The 17,578-nt window shown below is 44.3% G+C and overlaps 1 protein-coding gene across 3 annotated transcripts in view; it reads right to left on the minus strand.

The window, feature by feature from the left end:
* The window catches only part of il1rapl2 (interleukin 1 receptor accessory protein-like 2), an 806,853-nt gene that overhangs the window by 220,829 nt on the left and 568,446 nt on the right, over window positions 1-17,578 (minus strand). The window lies entirely within an intron of this gene.

Genomic DNA, 17,578 nt, shown 5'->3' on the forward strand with positions numbered 1-17,578 from the left:
CCCAGTGAGTCCATGGCAGCCAGCGATCACCCCGTACACTAACACTACCCTACACACTTGAGGCTATTTGCAAACCTGTACATCTTTGAAATGTGGGAGGAAACCGGATCATCTGCAGAAAACCTAAACAGTCAGAGGGAGAACGTGCAAACTCCACATAGATAGCACCTATGGTCAGGATCGAACCCGGGTCTCTGACACTACGGTTATGCCACTGTGCCGCCCTGCACATCATTTGGAAGCTGGTTCCATACACCCACCATCCTCTGAATAAAAAAGTTGCCCCTTGGGTTGCTATTAAATCTTACCCCTCTTAACCAAATCCTATGTCCTCTAATTCTTGATTCCCCTACCCTAGGTAAAAGATTCAGTGCATTCACCCTATCCCCCTCATGATTTTACACCATCTATAAGATCACTCTTGGCTTTCTGATCTCCAAGGAATAAAGTCCTAGCTTGCCAGTCCCTCCATTATAGCTCAAGCCCTCGAGTCCTGCTACAATTGTACCATAATGTCCCAACTTCCACACTCAGAAAAACAACACAGAATCTTCTGAAGAAGAGTCCTGACCCAAAAAGCCACCTATCCATGTTCTCCCGGGATGCTGCCTGACCCGCTCAGTTACTGCAGCATTTTGTAAACCACCATCTGCATTTCCTTGTTTCTCTACTCAATACCCTGACTGATGAAGGTCAATGTACCAAACCCCTTCTTTGCCATAATATATATACATGTGACGCCACTTTCAGGGAAATGGAACAAAAATCAGTACACAAATTATTTTCTGTGCTCTTCGTCAATCAGAGTTAATTAGAAGTGGTCTTGTGGTGCGGCTAGTGGAACGACTGCATCACTAGCCTGGAGATAGACACAAATTGCTGGAGTAACTCAGCAGGTGAGGCAGACTCTCTAGAGGATGGGGGACATTTCGGGTCAGAACCTTCTTCAGAGTCTGAAGAAGTGTCCAGACCCCAAGCATCCCCCATCCTTTTTTCTCCAGAGTTGCTGCTTGACCCATTGAGTTACTCCAGCACTTTGTGGTCTATGGTATAAAGCAGCATCTGTAGTTCTTTGTTTCTACCACAGCCCCAGATTCAGTCTGACCTTGGATGCTGTGTGCAGTTTGCATGTGACTGCATTAGTTTCCCACAGTTACTCCAGTTTCCTCACACATTCCAAAGATGGACAATTCCGTAGGTCAAATGGCTACTGTAATTTGTTCCTAATGTGTAGTGAGAACTAGAATCTTAGTAGATAAGAAGATGAGGAGGTTTGTTCTATGTTCTATCAGCAGATAAGAGTTTGTCTCGATGGGCTGAAAGGCTCCTGTGTCTCCAATTGCCCAATGGCTCCAATTCTGATCCTTTGTCATACGGTCTTGGCATTATATTTTACATTAAAGTTTACATTTGTGATAAAATCAGGTCTATTTTCTGCCGACTTCTCAATTGCTTTTGCATTAAAACTTCAGTTGCTTTTGTACAATTTATTATTCAATATTTTTTTTACCCTGTATGTTTCTTATAACACACAGAGTGAATGTACCTTGGATTAACAATAGACAATAGGTGCAGGAGTAGGCCATTCGGCCCTTCGAGCCAGCACCACCATTCAATGTGATCATGGCTGATCATTCTCAATTAGTACCCTGTTCCTGCCTTCTCCCCATACCCCCTGACTCCGCTATCCTTAAGAGCTCTATCTAGCTTTCTCTTGAATGCATTCAGAGAATTGGCCTCCACTGCCTTCTGAGGCAGAGAATTCCACAGATTTACAACTCTCTGACTGAAAAAGTTTTTCCTCATCTCCGTTCTAAATGGCCTACCCCTTATTCCTAAACTGTGCCCCCTGGTTCTGGACTCCCCCAACATTGGGAACATGTCTCCTGCCTCTAACGTGTCCAACCCCTTAATAATCTTATGTTTTGATAAGATCTCCTCTCATCCTTCTAAATTCCAGTGTATACAAGCCTAGTCGCTCCAGTCTTTCAACATATGACAGTCCTACCATTCCGGGAATTAACCTAGTAAACGTATGCTGCACGCCCTCAATAGCAAGAATATCCTTCCTCAAATTTGGAGACCAAAACTACACACAGTACTCCAGGTGCGGTCTCACCAGGGCCCAGTACAACTGTAGAAGGATCTCTTTGCTCCTATACTCAACTCCTCTTGTTACGAAGGACAACATTCCATTGGCTTTCTTCACTGCCTGCTGTACCTGCATGCTTCCTTTCAGTGACTGATGCACGAGGACACCCAGATCTCGTTGTACGTCCCCTTTTATCTGAAACCTGGAATCATCAACTCAGGCAGCACAGGAAGAGGTCAGAGCAAGCTCTTTGAAAAAGCTACCCAATTATTGCCAAACTCCTGTGCTCTTTGTAACCACCTCATGTTTTATTCAATCCCTTTTTGAAAATTGTTATTGAATCTGCTTTCAATTTTCTTTCCTCTTGTACTACGTCGCAAATAACAAACACGCTTGCTGAGCTTCAAGAAATCATCCCCCTTTTGTGCTGAAAATGAATGAAATCTCATCTCATTCTGCAGAAGGGTCACGACCCAAAAAATTGCCGATCCATTCTTTCCTTAGATGCTGCCTGACCTGCTGAGTTCCTCCAGCATTTCACTGAAGATTCCAGCATCTGCAGTTCCTTCTGTCTTAGTTCTGTTTAATTTATTGTCACATATACAAAGGTACAGTGAAAAGCTTTTTTAATTGCATGCTATTCAGTCAGCAGAAAGGCTATACATGACACAATGTACAGTGTACAGAAACAGAAAAAAAGGGAATAACCTTTCGTGAGAGTCAAAGTCCAGTAAAGCCTGATTGGAGGTAGTCTGAGGGTCACCAATGAGGTAGATGGTAGATTGGAACCACACTTCAGTTATTGATGGGATGTCAAATCTATTGTTACTACAAAAAATACTGGACAAACTCAGCTGGTCAGGCAGCATGTTCCTGGAGAACATGGATAGGTGACGTTTCATTTTGAGCCTCTTCTTCAGACTCCCGATCCAAAACGTCACCTGTCCATGTTTTCCAGGGATGCTGTTTGACCGGCGAAGTTCATCCAGTACTTTGTGCCTTTTGCTTTTTGTAAACCAGCATCTGCAGTTCCTTGTTACAACCCTATCGACCAATGGAAAGTTTTAAAATGTAGTCCTTGAAAACCCTTTGTCACTTCAAAAAACAGCTGCTAGCTCAGAATTCCCTGCCTGGTTTTGGTATTGATTTATTCCTGTCACCTATCCATATTCTCCATTAGCTGAGGGCAGGGCCGTCTTAACGCATGGGCCTGATGGGCACTTGCCCGGGGGCCCACGAGCATAGGGGCCCCATGCTGATCTGTGTATGTTAAGTGACTTGTAATAAATAAATACTACTTTAAAAATGTAGGTTCAATAAGTGCTTTTTTCGCAACATTTTCGGTCCCTAAGTGCTTCTCACAGCGATCTGTTTCGCAACAATTAGCTCCCTAAGTGCTTTGCTTTTCCATCCCTAAGTGCTTCTCACAGCGATCTGTAAGTGCTTTTCGCAACAATGTAGCACCCTAAGTCCATCGCTAAGTGCTTTTCGGTAAGTGGTTTTCGCCGGCACGACAGGGGGGGGGGCTGGTAGGGAAAGGGGGGTGGGGGAGAGTAACGGTAGGGGCCCCAGTACACTGCTTTGCCCGGGGGCCCATAATGCTGTAAAAACGGCCCTGGCTGAGGGGATGTCTGTATGTAACTTTCTCGAATCCAAACTCAACATGTTGGTCAGTTGACGGTGGATAAGCCTCTTGTGTATAAGTGCCATCCTTGGAAGAGACGAATCAGCTCTGCCATTGCAAATGGCAGACACAAAATGCTGGAGTAACACAGCGGGTCAGGCAGCATCTCCGGAAAATAGGAACAGGTGACGTTTCGTATCAGAACCCTTCTTCAGACTGCTGCAGAACTCCCATTGGAGAGAGGAGGAGAACCTCTTCAAAGTAGGCACACCTTGAGGAGATTTCACAATGAAAATGTCTATGGACACAAAATGCTGGAGTAACTCAGCGGGACAGGCAGCATCTCTGGAGAGAAGGAAGAAGGGTCTCGACCCAAAACGTCACCCATTCCTTCTCTCCAGAGATGCTACCTGTCCCGCTGAGTTACTGCAGCATTTTGTGCCTTTCTTCAATTTAAATCAGCATCTGCAGTTCTTTCTGAGACGAAATGTCTAGAAAGGAACTGCAGAAGCTGTTTTATACCAAACACAGACACAAAATGCTGAAGTAACTCAGAGGATTAGGCAGCATCTCTGTAGAAAAGGAATAGGTGACATTTCGGGTCGAGACTCTTCTTTAGACAGCCGTCTCAGCGATTCTTTTTCTTCAGATGCTGCCTGACTCACAGAGAGAAGATGGACGGTGCCATATTTTTGTCTAATAATTCCCCTTGTTTATCAAGAATTTATTATTAAGAAAAGGACCCAAAGTGCTGGAGCTGTGGTTCAGGCAGCATCTCTGGAGAACATGGATAGGTGACATTTCGGGACAGGACCCTTCAGGTCTGAAGAAGGGTCCCGACCCAAAATGTTGCCTATCCTTGTTCTCCAGAGATGACACCCGACCCGCTGAGTTACTCCAGCATTTTGTTACCTCCCAAAACAGAAACACTATTCCAGATTCCATTACAGGAAGACATTAGAGAGGATAAAATGTCATTGATGCACGCAAATCTCCTTTAACATCTCAACATTTCCATCCCCTTCCTGCACATTTTGGCTGCCCTTGAAAATGTTGGGAACGATTGTGACAACAGACAAGGACATGCTGCCTGGCACAGCTGCTGGTCAAATCATTAATGCCTCAGAGTGGTATGGTCCCTCTCACAGTTGTCTCAGACTCCTCAGTCACATGTTCAATCCTGACCTTGGGTGCTGTGCAGAACTTGCACCTTCTCCCAGTGACAGTATGGATGGTCCAGTTTCCACCCACTTGCCAAAGATGTGCTACTTGATAGTTCAGGAACAAGGAACTGCAGGTGCTGGTTTACACAATACAACACAAAGTGGAGTAACTCAGCGGGTCAGGCAGCATCTCTGGAGAACATGGATAGGTGATGTTTCACAGAGTGCTGGAGTAACTCAGAGGGTCAGGCAGCATCTCTGGAGAACATGGATAGGTGACGTTTCGGTTTGAGACGAAGAAGAGTCTGAAGAAGGGTCGCGACCCGAAATGTCACCTATCCACTTTTTGCCCTCCTGGTTGATAGTTTATTAGGCTACTGTAACTTACCCCTGCTGTTCGTGTGTGACTGAAGAATAAAGTGATAATAAAGTGGTGAGTGGGACTAATGGGAATTATAGTGAAGATGAGTACTTCAATAGTGAAGATGAGTACTTCATGTGGGCTGAAGGGCCTGTTTCCAGAAACGAAGTGCTGGAGTAACTCAGCAGATCAGGCAGCATCTCTGGAGAACATGGATGGGTGACGCTTTGGGTCGGGACCCTTCGTCATACCGATTATGATGTTGGAGTGGGGAGAAAGCTGGAAGAGAGGTGGGGGCAGGACAAAGCCTGACAAGTGATGGGAGAATATAGGTGAGGAAGGTGCTTGATTGGCAGATGGGTGGACAAGGACACAGATGACAAGGCAAAAAGTGTGAGATCTGGAGATGAGGATTGAAGATTTAGATTAGGTTTGTTTAGTTCAGAGATATAGTGTGGAAACAGGCCCCTCGGCCCACCGAGTCCATGCCGACCAGCAATCACCCAGCACATTACCACTATCCTACACACCAGGGACAATTTACAATCTTTTCCAAAGCCAATTAACGTACAAATCTGTACATCTTTGGAGTGTGTGCGAAAACCGGAGCACCTGAAGAGAACCCACGCAGTCACAGGGAGAATATACAGACAGCATCCAAAGACAGGATTGCACCCGGTCTGTGGCGCAGTAAGGCAGCAACTCTAAAAGTAAAATTAAATTCTGATAACATAGAGCTTTGTAGGATAATTGGCTTTGATAAAAAATGTCCCTACGGGTGCGGTGTGTATGGAGTTTGTCTGTTCTCCCCATGACCGTGTGGGTTTGCCCCGGGTTCTCTGGTTTCCTCCCACACTCCAAAGACGTAAGTGTCTTTAGGTTAATTGGCTTTGATAAAATTTGTGATTCGTCCCTAGTGTGCGGGACAGTGCTAATGTACAGGGTGATCGCTGGTCGGCGCGGACTCGGGGGGCCGAAGGGTCCATTTTCACGCTGTATCTCTAAAGTAAAGTAAAGTGCATGATACTGCTAAATATTGCCCGGCAGCTCGTTTCACAGGCGAACATGACAGATGAAAACCATTAATTAAATTTATTTACAAATTGAAAGGGTTATCAAATTCAGACAATTAAACTAATACCACAGTACGAGACAGCTAGGATTTAAAACAAACTTGCCTAAGAGCTCTTGACAGCTCTTCTTGTGCAGTTAATAGTCCCTTGGAATTAATTAAGAACCCTAATATGCGTCTGGTGAATGTTAGCACTCCAGCGATCCAGTGCTTGTTGATTTGACAATGCTGTCTTCTATCATAAGAACTATTTAACCAAATTATTCTGGAAGCTTTTTAACTCGAACAACCTTCAAATTCCCTCAAGAACTAAGTTTGTTTTAGATTCGGTGCACATTTATCTGAATAGACGAGTAATAAAAATCTGACACCATAATAGCGACATTTAAAATGTAGCCTTCTGTTTGAGGACATTAAAACAAAAGGATATTTATGTTAATTCATTTACAATTTTATTGCTCATTGTTCATGATTATTATGGATTCTTCATCTGAAAGGATTGTTTTTAGCCACAATACAAAAGCTCAGTAACCCACTTAGTACAGATAGCAAGATTACGACAATTTGTATGAGAATATTACCATAAATATAGCAATAGATCTCCTTCTGTCTTCACAGAAGTGTGTAGAAATGAAATAAATGAATGCTGAACAGAAGGAGGTGACCCAAAGCTTCCTCATAGAGAATTGCTTTGGATTTATGGCACAGCAACTGAATATTCACGCAAGCACAGAAACAAATGGCGCCAATATTAGGCCACTCAGCCCCTCAAGCCTATCCCACCATTCAACATGATCCCAGGTTATCTCCTGCACCAGTTCAATATGGCTTTCAATTCCTTGATCTTTCAAAAATGTATCTACTTCCACTTTAAATACCCATATGATCTGGTTTAGAGTTCAGAGATACAATGTGGAGACAGGTCCGTCGCCCCAACGGGTTCATGCTGACCGTTGATCATCTGTACACTGTTTCTCCATTAGCCCTCTTTGGCATCCTACACACTTGAGGCAATTTACAGAGGCCAATTAATCTACAAACTCGCATGTCTTTGGGATATGGGAGGAAACCGGAGCAACCAGAGAGAACCCATGCGGTCACAGAGAGAAAGCACAAACTCCACACAGATAGTACCTGTAGTCAGGATCGAGCATGGGCAGTAGCTCTCCCTCTGCGCTGCATCTCGTCTTTATAACACACTAATTAGAGAATTCCAGAGATTGCCACCTTTGTGTGAAGAAATAATTCACCGTGATATTTATCGTTCACTCTCTGCCTCTTTTCAGAGGCTGCGGTCAGGATCGAACCCGGGTCTCTGACGCTGAGAGGGCAGCAGCTCTACATGAGGAATTAGATTGAAGTTGAGCAGTGGACTGCCACAGTCAGTTGGTAGTTACTAAGGATGAAAGGTGGCCACTTCAGTTCACCTATTGTGCCAGTAATCAATATTAAAAAAAATACTAAGCCAGCACAAAATAATATTGTAAATACTCTGACACTACCAAGGGCAAGAAGATGCAGGTTCAGCTCATTGCATTGAGATTAAAATACAATGAAATGGAAGAGCCCTCTACTCATGCCCTTGCCCTCTGTAACAACTTGAGTTCCAAGTACTTGATCAAACCAAATATTTTTAGTATAGTTTAGAAACACAGCATGGAACCTGGCCCTTCGGCCCACCGAGTCCTCACTGGACATCGATCATCCGTCCTATGTTATCCCCCTTTCTCATCCACTCCCTACACATTAGGGACAATTTACAGAGGCCAATTAACTTGCAAACCTGCACGTCTTTGGGATCTGGGTGGAATCCAGAGAACCTGGTGGAAACCCACACAGTCACAGGGAGAACGTGCACACTCTGTACAGAGAGAACCCGAGGTCAGGAATGAACTCCTTTTCCTTCTACATTCCAAAGACGTGCGGGTTCGTGAGTTAATTGGCCTCTATAAAATTGCCCCCATGTCTTCAGGGAGTGGGAAAGTGGGATAATATTGAACTAGTGTGATCTTGAACGGGCGATCGACAGTCAGTGTGGACTTGGTGGGCAGAAGGAACTGTTTCCATGCTGTAAATCTAAACTAAACCAAGAGTTGAAGGAAGTGAATAGGAACTTCATCATTTGAAATGTTCTTGGTGTTGATATATACCGAAGATAGACACAAAGATAGACACTCTACTGAAGATAGAGAGACTCAGCATGTCAGGCAGCATCTCTGGAGAAAAAGAATGGGTGACATTTCAGGTCGGAACCCTTCTTCAGATTTAAAGTAGAGGGTGTGAGGGGGGGGGGGGGAAACGTGTTAGGAAAAGACCAGAACAAATCAGGGCTGGCAAAAGAACATCAAGGAAGTCCATTGTTCTCTGTGGAAGAGGTGATAAACAGTCTTTCCAGGTGAGACAGAGGTTCACCTGCACGTCCTCCAACCTCATCTATTGCATCCGCGGCTCTAGATGTCAACTTCTTTACATCGGCGAAACCAAATGCAGGCTTGGCGATCGTTTCGCTCAACACCTTCGCTCAGTCTGCCTGAACCAACCTGATCTCCCGGTGGCTGAGCACTTCAACTCCCCCTCCCACTCCCAGTCTGACCTTTCTGTCATGGGCCTCCTCCAGTGCCATAGTGGGGCCCACCGGAAATTGGAGGAACAGCACCTCATATTTCGCTTGGGCAGCTTGCAGCCCAGCGGTATGAACATTGACTTCTCCAAGTTTAGATAGTTCCTCTGTCCCTCTCTTTCCCTCCCCCTTCCCAGATCCCCCTCTATCTTCCTGTCTCCATCTATATCCTTCCTTTGTCCCGCCCACGACATCAGTCTGAAGAAGGGTCTCGACCCGAAACGTCACCCATTCCTTCTCTCCCGAGATGCTGCCTGACCTGCTGAGTTACTCCAGCATTTTGTGAATAAATACCTTCGATTTGTACCAGCATCTGCAGTTATTTTCTTACATTACGAATACAGGGATGCGGTCTGTCGAACTAGTAGGACAACTAGGGTCTACTCAGGCACACAAAAAGAACCTGAGCTTGAATCCTTCCCTTCGTCACAGAATATTCAGCTGAAGAATAGAGTAAAAATGACATGATTACACCCAATGCTGCTACTGACAAGTTTCACCTTCAGCTAAGTGACAAACAGAGGATTCTGAACCAGCTCTAAATTGGTAATCGAACTCTGCTAACTCCTTGAGAGGGAGCATCCTGAAGGAAGGGTAATTGTGGCACATCATTCCTCCGCATGCAACCGTTAGAGTTTAGAAATGCCACATACAGCTGTTGACACTTCAGCAGGTTCCAAGAACCACGAATTATCAATAGCCAATTAAGCCTGTGTTTGTATACCTTGGGTCTAGTTAGGTCACATATTAAAAATTAAAAAATTCCTTAGAGACGCAAAGAAAGCCAATACATTTCATTCTTCCAGTTCTGTAGCAAGCGACCAACACTTTGTGGGTCATTGGTTTCAGTAACAAATCGCCCCCAATGTGTTGTTAAATCACATTGTTGGTGCCTCTCCTTTAGCAATTCTTTCAACAATGCCAACAAACAGCACTTCAGTCGATAATAAATGCTCAAGTGGCTTATTTATCGAATCCAATCCAAATAAGCTACAAAAGTCACATAAGACCACTACATTTTAATTGTGTGCCATACCTGCACACTTATTTCTATCGTCGGGATAATAAACAAAAAGATTAGGAATATCTTTACATTTGCAAATAATACATTTTTCTATGGTTGGCAATGATACGTTTTGATCTCCCTGTGTATATTTGTTGTTCACTTTCATGCACAGCTATTTTAATGGTTGTTAACCTGCTCAAAATGGAAGATGATCAGAAAGTCATTGTTGTCCTTTTCAAGGCCAAGGTGAGTTTATCATTAAGGATGCCATATAACACGGAGCAATGGACAGTACGGCTCAGGAACAGGCCCTTTGGCCCACAATGTCCATGCCGGACACGATGCCACGTCAAACTAATCTCGTCTGCCTACACGTAATCCACATCCCCATTCCCTGCATACCCACGTGCAAATCTAAAAGCCTGATGAAAGTCACTATTGTATCTGCCTCCATCACCACCTCTGGCAGCGTGTTCCAAACACGACCACTCCTTGTATAAAACGACTTGCCCCACACATCTCCGTTAAACTCTGCCCCTCTCACCTTCAACCTATGCTCTGTAGTCATTGACATTTGCACCCCTTGGAAAAAGGTTGTGAATGTCAACCTTGTTTATTCTTCTGTTAGATCTCCCCTCAACCTCTGATCTTCCACAGAAAACAATCCAAGTTTGTCCAACCTCTCCTTGCAGGTAATACCCTCCAATACAGGCAGCATTCTGGCAGACCTCCGGAATGAGACTCATACAAACCTCCGAGGTGAAAAGTTCAATTAAAATATAAGTGAACAGGTTTAAAAATCCATGGCTGGCCTGACAGGTTCTTTTGGTAACAGAGATAGGAATATTTCTTTAGTTTAGTTTAGTTTATTTCAGAGATACAGCGTGGAAACAGGCCTATCGGCCCACCGAGTCCGTGCTGACCGGCGATCCCATGCTGACACTCCAAACTCTGTACAGACAGCACCTGTAGTCAGGAACGAACTCGGGTCTCCAGCGTTATAATAATAATAATAATAATAATAATACATTTATTTTATATAGCGCTTTTCAAGATACTCAAAGACGCTTCACAAAGCAAACAAGACATAAAAACAAACAAAAGGTTTGTCCTATAAAGCAGCAAATCTACTGCTGTACCACTGTGCCGAATATGGTGGAACGGTCCTCGATAGTCCAAGATAGGCTGAGTCCAGCATCAACTATTGGGGGTGCTGTGGTGACTTGGAGGTGCTCACCACCACACTGCTGGAGGCCCCCCTGGGGCATGAAGGTTGAAGATGGCTGGGCAAGGAGGCAGAGAACGGTTTGCGGGACGGAGTTTGTACGTTCTCCCTGTGACTGCGTGGGTTTCCTCTCACATGCCGAAGACTTGCAGATTTGTAGGTTAATTGGCTTCTGTAAATCACCCCTCGTGTGCAGGATAGAACTAGTGTATGGGTGATCAGTGGTCAGGGTGGGTTCGGTGGGCCGAAGGGTCTGATTTCATGCTGTATCTCTAAAACTAAAACACCCACTGACCCGAGCACAAGTGTAGCGACACTGACTAATCTACCACATTTCTAAGCACCTAGTTACGGAGGCTATTAGTTTAGTTTAGTCTAATCTAATCTAGTTTAGGTCAATTTAGTTTAGTGGTACATCAGGGAAACAGATCCCATCAGACCGTCAGTCACCCGTTCATATAAGTTCTACGGTATCCCACTTTCTCATCCACTCCCGACAAATGAGGGCCAATTTTTTAATAGATCAATTAACCTGTAAACCCACAAGTATTTGGGACATGGGTGGAAACCGGAGCACCCAGAGGAAACGCACCCGGTCACAGGGGAAATGTACAAATTCCATACAGACAGCACCCGAGGTCAGGGTCGGACCTGGGTCTCTGGTGCTGTGAGGCAGCAGCACTACCAGCTATGCCACTGCGTCACCCTTAATGTTGGTACCACCATTCCCTCGCCCCTGTAGCAAGGATCGGAATCACTTGAAGGGGACGTTCTGTTGGATGTGGGACTCTGGCCTATCGGGCAGGACTGGGTCAAAGCAGAAATTCAATGACTTTGGAGTGTAAGACAATGGACAGATAATGTCACGGCAAGATTAAAATCAATAAAGGAGTGAGAAAACAGCCCTCACAATTCCAGTTTGTGTTTGCCGCACAGCACAAGATATTAACTCACTGTTCAAGGAAACTTGAGGTTAAACAATACTATTACCGTGGAGAGACATAAAATGCTGGAGTAACTCAGCGGGTCAGGCAACACTGAGTCGGGACCCGTTGAGTTACTTCAGCATTTTGTGTAATTTTTTAATATAAACCAGCATTCCTTTTTTGTTATGGTATGACTATGAACTTTCCACGACTGAAGTTATACTCTGTACTTTGGCTTGTACCAGCATGGTCTCATTTACATAGAATAACTGGTAATTTATTGTGTACCTATTGTGGCATCAGTCATGACGCTTGATCAATAATGATCTGGCACACACAGTAAGACGAAACTACCCGATGGGCTTGAGTTCTAGAGACAAAGGTCTGGAATCATCCCTTCAGCTTCCCCTCTCATTCCTCTCTCTCCACCTCCCCGTCTCTCTCCCTCCACTTCGCTCTCCCTCTCTCTCCCTCCCCCTCTCTCTCCCTCCCCCTCTCTCTCCCTCCCCCTCTCTCTCCCTCCCCCTCTCTCTCCCCCCTCCCTCCCCTTCTCCCTCCCTCCCACCGTCTCTCTTTTCCTCCCTCTCTCCCCCTTGATTAATACGGGTGTCAGAGGTTGTGGGGAGAAGGCAGGAGAATGGGGTTAGGAGGGAGAGATAGATCAGCCATGATTGAATGGCAGAGTAGACTTGATGGGCCAAATGGCCTAATTGTGCACCTATAACATGATCATCCTCTCTCACCCCCTTCCTCTCTCTCTCCCTCCCTTTTTTTCTCATTTGCGCGCGCTCTCTCTCTTCGTCTCTCTCTCTCTCTCTCTCTCTCTCTCGCTTCCTCTCTTTCTCTCTTCCCCTCTCCTCTCCAGGGTTGAAAAGGGTAGGTCTGTCGATTCGGGTTAATTGATAATTGATCCAATGACCCTCTCTTGGACTTGGCTGTGGCTCATTTGCCTGTGGCCGGGAGAGGAGCAGGCCTTAAAGGGGATGTATTGTGTTGCTATGTGCCTGCAAAGCTGCAGCGTAAGAATGTAATTGTTCTAGTGCTGGTGCGTGCGACAATTAAACACTCCAGACATATGTGAATATAGTCAAAAATCAACAATAGCTAACAGAAATACTAAATTGCTAAAAGTTTAAGCAAAGTAAAAACACTTTAAATTTACATTTCATTACCGAATATCAATCAAATAAAAAGATAAGACATGAGAGAGCCAGAGAATATCAGGCAAAACCCAGTGCAATATGCTCAAACACCACACATATTTTCTCATTAAATTACTTTTCCTCTCATGTGATGCATTACTGAACACTATTTTCTGACAAAGACTATAACAGAGGTGCAGATTAAAAACGTATTTAATCGCAAAATTAGAGGAGGAAAAGCTGTAAATTTATCTTTCCAAGCTGTTCTTTTTTTTTTCAGAACATAGAACAGTACAGCACAGGAACAGGCCCTTCAGCCCACAATGTCTGTGCCATACATAATGGCAAGTCAATCTTCTCTGCCTGAACGTGATTAACCTGCATCACACCATTCTCTGCATTATCCATGTGCGCATCTAATAAAGCCTCTTAAATGCCGTGTTTGTACCTGCCTACACCACCACCCCAGGGTGCATTCCACGCACCCAGCACTCTCTGTGTAAAATACTTGCTCTGCACATCTCCTTTAAACTTTGCCCCTTTCATCTTAAAGCTAGCTTCCTATCCCGCTCAAAACTTTTTATACTTCTATTAGGTCTTCCCTCAATCTCTGATGCTTCAGAGAAAACAATCCAAGTTTGCCTAATCTCTCTTTAATCCTTTAATATCCTTTAATCCAGGCAACATTCTTATAAACCTCTTGCACCCTCTCCAAAGCATCCACATCGTTCCTGCAATAATGGTGCAACACTGATTAATCTACTTATACCGTGCTCACGTGGATCATACGTCACACCCCTCTCAATTGTTTTATGGCAACTACATAAATATATATACAATATACCAAAGGTTATGTGGTTACCATGAAATAATTGAGAGGTGTATGATATATACACACATATACATATACACATACACACATATATATCCACACACATATGTGTATATATATAAATATATATATATATATACATAATTATATATACATATATATATATATGTGTGTGTGTGTGTGAATATATATATATATATAAATATATATTAAAAGATGTATATATTTATATATATATATATATATATAATATATATCTAAACATAGCACAAAAAGTAAGGAAATTTGTGTTTGGTAGATTATTTCTTTGTTGTAACAATGCTTCTTGGCAATAAATCTTATACCGTTGGAAAGCCTGTTTATTTCCCTTTTAAATGGTGACACATTTGTAAGGAACATGCATTTGTGGGATGAGCAGCAGAGCTGAGTATGTGGGTTGCGCCCATGAAAAATCTGCCAAATCTTCTCTGCCAATGCCAAACTGCTTATTCTGCCATTGACTCTTGTTCGGTGTTGTTTGGTGGATTGGATGATTGAAGTCTGAAGAAACAAGACATATTGGCAATTTAACAATTTATTCATTTAATAAACAGGAGCCTCAGTAGTGTGTGGAAGAACCATACACAGCCACAACAGCCTGGCACCTCCTCCTCATGCTGGCCACCAGCCTGGTCACACACTGTTGTGGGATGGCATCCCATTCTTCAACCAGCATTTGTCGCAAGTCAGCCAACGTGGTTGTGTTGGTCACTCTGGCACGAACAGCACGCCCAAGCTGATCCCACAAGTGTTCAATGGGGTTGAGGTCAGGACTGCTGGCAGGCCATTCCATCCTCTCCACTCCCAAATTCTGGAGGTAGTCTCTGAGAAACCCTGCTCTGTGGGGGCGAGCATTGTCATCTTGGAGGATAGAGTTCGGTCCCAGACTGTGGAGATATGGGATTGCCACTGGTTGCAGAATCTCATCTCGATATCTCTCTGCATTGAGATTGCCTCCAATGATGACAAGCCTCGTTTTTCCAGTGAGGGAGATGCCGCCCCACACCATCACACTGCCTCCACCAAAAGATGTTACTCTATCGGTGCAGCAATCAGCATAGCGTTCTCCGCGTCTTCTCCACACTTTGACCCTATGATCCAACTGCCGTAGGCAGAATCTGGACTCATCGCTGAACATAACGTTCCTCCACATGTTCAGGTTCCAGTGCACGTGTTGCCGACACCAGCGCAAACGGGCCTGATGGTGAAGGGCAGTCATGGCAGGCCTCCTGGCAGCCCTATGAGACCGGAGATCGGCTGTGTGCAGTCTGTTCCGAATTGTCTGGGCAGAGAGCCGTCGGCCATATCGTCCTGCAAACCTTGACTGCAAATCTGTAGAAGACAGCCTATGGTTCCTAAGTGCTGACAGGGTGAGGAAATGGTCTTCTTCGGGTGTCGTCTTCTTGGGACGCCCACTTCGCGGCCTGTCTCTGACATCCCCCGTTATATGGAACTTGGCCTTCACTTTGGAGATGGTACTAGGGCTCACTCCAAATAATGCCGCAACTTGGTTTTGCGGAACACCAGCTTGAAGTTGCCCTATCGCACGGGCCCTATCCAGATCAGTCAAACGTGGCATGCCGATTCGTGGAGCAGACACCTACTGATCACTGTAGCAGGGCCCATGCTCACAGATGCTGCCAATCAGGTGCCAATCAGGCACCTGATTGTCAGCACCTGGGGGTACCAGAAGCTCAAAACAAGAGTCAATAGCAACAGCAGAATAAGCTGTTTGGCATTGGCAGAGAAGATTTGGCAAATTGTTCATGGGCGCAACCCATATACTCAGCTCTGCTGCTCATCCCACAAATGCATGTTCCTTACAAATGTGGTACCATTTAAAAGGGAAATAAACAGGCTTTCCAACGGTATAAGATTTATTGCCAAGAAGCATTGTTACAACAAAGAAATAATCTACCAAACACAAATTTCCTTACTTTTTGTGCTATGTTTATATATATATATCCCTTCCTCTCCTCTCCCATCAGGCAAGAGGTACATAAATGTTAAAACGCACACCTCCAGATTCAGGAGTAGTTTCCTCCCAGCTACAACTGAACTATGCACTCATTAGAGTGTATACTGACATCCCCTCTAATTCATTGGATACTCTTGAACTATCTTTATCTGTGCATTGTGGATGGCTTGATTGTAATCATCTGTAGTCTTTTCTCTGACTGGATAGCACACAAACAAAAACTTTTCACTGTACCGAGGTACATGTGACAATACTAAACTAAACTAAAACCCTTCACACCTCTATTCAAATGTTCTTTTAATCTTTACTCCAAGAAGAACAATCCAAAATTATTTTTGAAAGCTCATTTAAAACTAAATTCTCTGTCTGCACATTCTTACCTTCGCTCTCAGAGTCAAAGTCTTACAGTGTGGAAACAGGCCCTTCGGACCAACAAGGCCCATCTACATTAGTCCCACCTGCGTTTCCCACATCCCTCTAAACATATCCTATCCATATACCTGTCTAAATGTTTCTTAAGCATAGCGACAGTACCTGCCTTAACTACTTCCGCTGGCAGCTTGTTTCATACACCCACCACCCTTTGGGTAAAAAAGTTAACTCTCAGGCTATTAAATTTCTCCCCCCCTCATCTTAAACCTATGTCCTCTGATTCTTAATTCCCCAACTCTGGGCAAGAGGCTCTGTATCTTTACCCAATCTATGCCTTTCATGATTTTGTGCAACTCGATAAGACTGCCCCTCATCCTCCTGCGCTCCAAGGAATTGAGTCCGAGCCTGCTCATCCTCCATTTGTAGCTCAGGCCCTCGAGTCCAGGCAACATCCTTGTAAATCTTCAATGCAGCTTGACAACATCTTTTCTAAAATATGGTGACCAAAGCTGAAGACAATACCACAAATGTGCACACTATGTCTTCATACTATGAAAGCATAAAGTAAACCATTCTTCACAGGAAATAAAAGGCATGCCAACTACAGCCATTGCCCACATGGCATGGGTTCTAACACCAACTAATAATCCAGGTCCCCTTTCTGTTTCCAGTTCCGTGTTAGGACTTACTTTCTCTTTCTGAGACGAAGCACGCACTTGTTGTACAGTTCCGAACTTCCCAACTCTCATAAACCGAGTAGATAACCAAATTCCCGCACGGACCAGATCACCCTCAGTCCTCGATGTTCATGCTCATCAAATAACACAATGCTCCTTCCACGCTGGTGGAAGGATATTTCTGTCAGAGCAAATAATTCCCCTCTCCTGTAATTGCTGACTGAGTAGGTAGCCAGCTGGAGCTCTAGCACAACGTTTATTATTGATTAAATGGATGCTAATTGCACTGGAGGTTATCCTGGGATCAAGAGCATCAATAGCGGTGAATTTTTAAAAAAATGGAAGAGACCTGTCTTAAAGAGGTGGCTACTTAAGTGTACCTCTTAAAGACCTAGCTATGTAAGGGTACTTAAAGATGTAGCTACTTGAGACTACCTCTTAAAGGCAAA

Source organism: Rhinoraja longicauda, chromosome 15 (assembly GCF_053455715.1).
Source record: "Rhinoraja longicauda isolate Sanriku21f chromosome 15, sRhiLon1.1, whole genome shotgun sequence".
In the NCBI taxonomy this organism is placed as follows: Eukaryota; Metazoa; Chordata; class Chondrichthyes; order Rajiformes; family Arhynchobatidae; genus Rhinoraja; species Rhinoraja longicauda.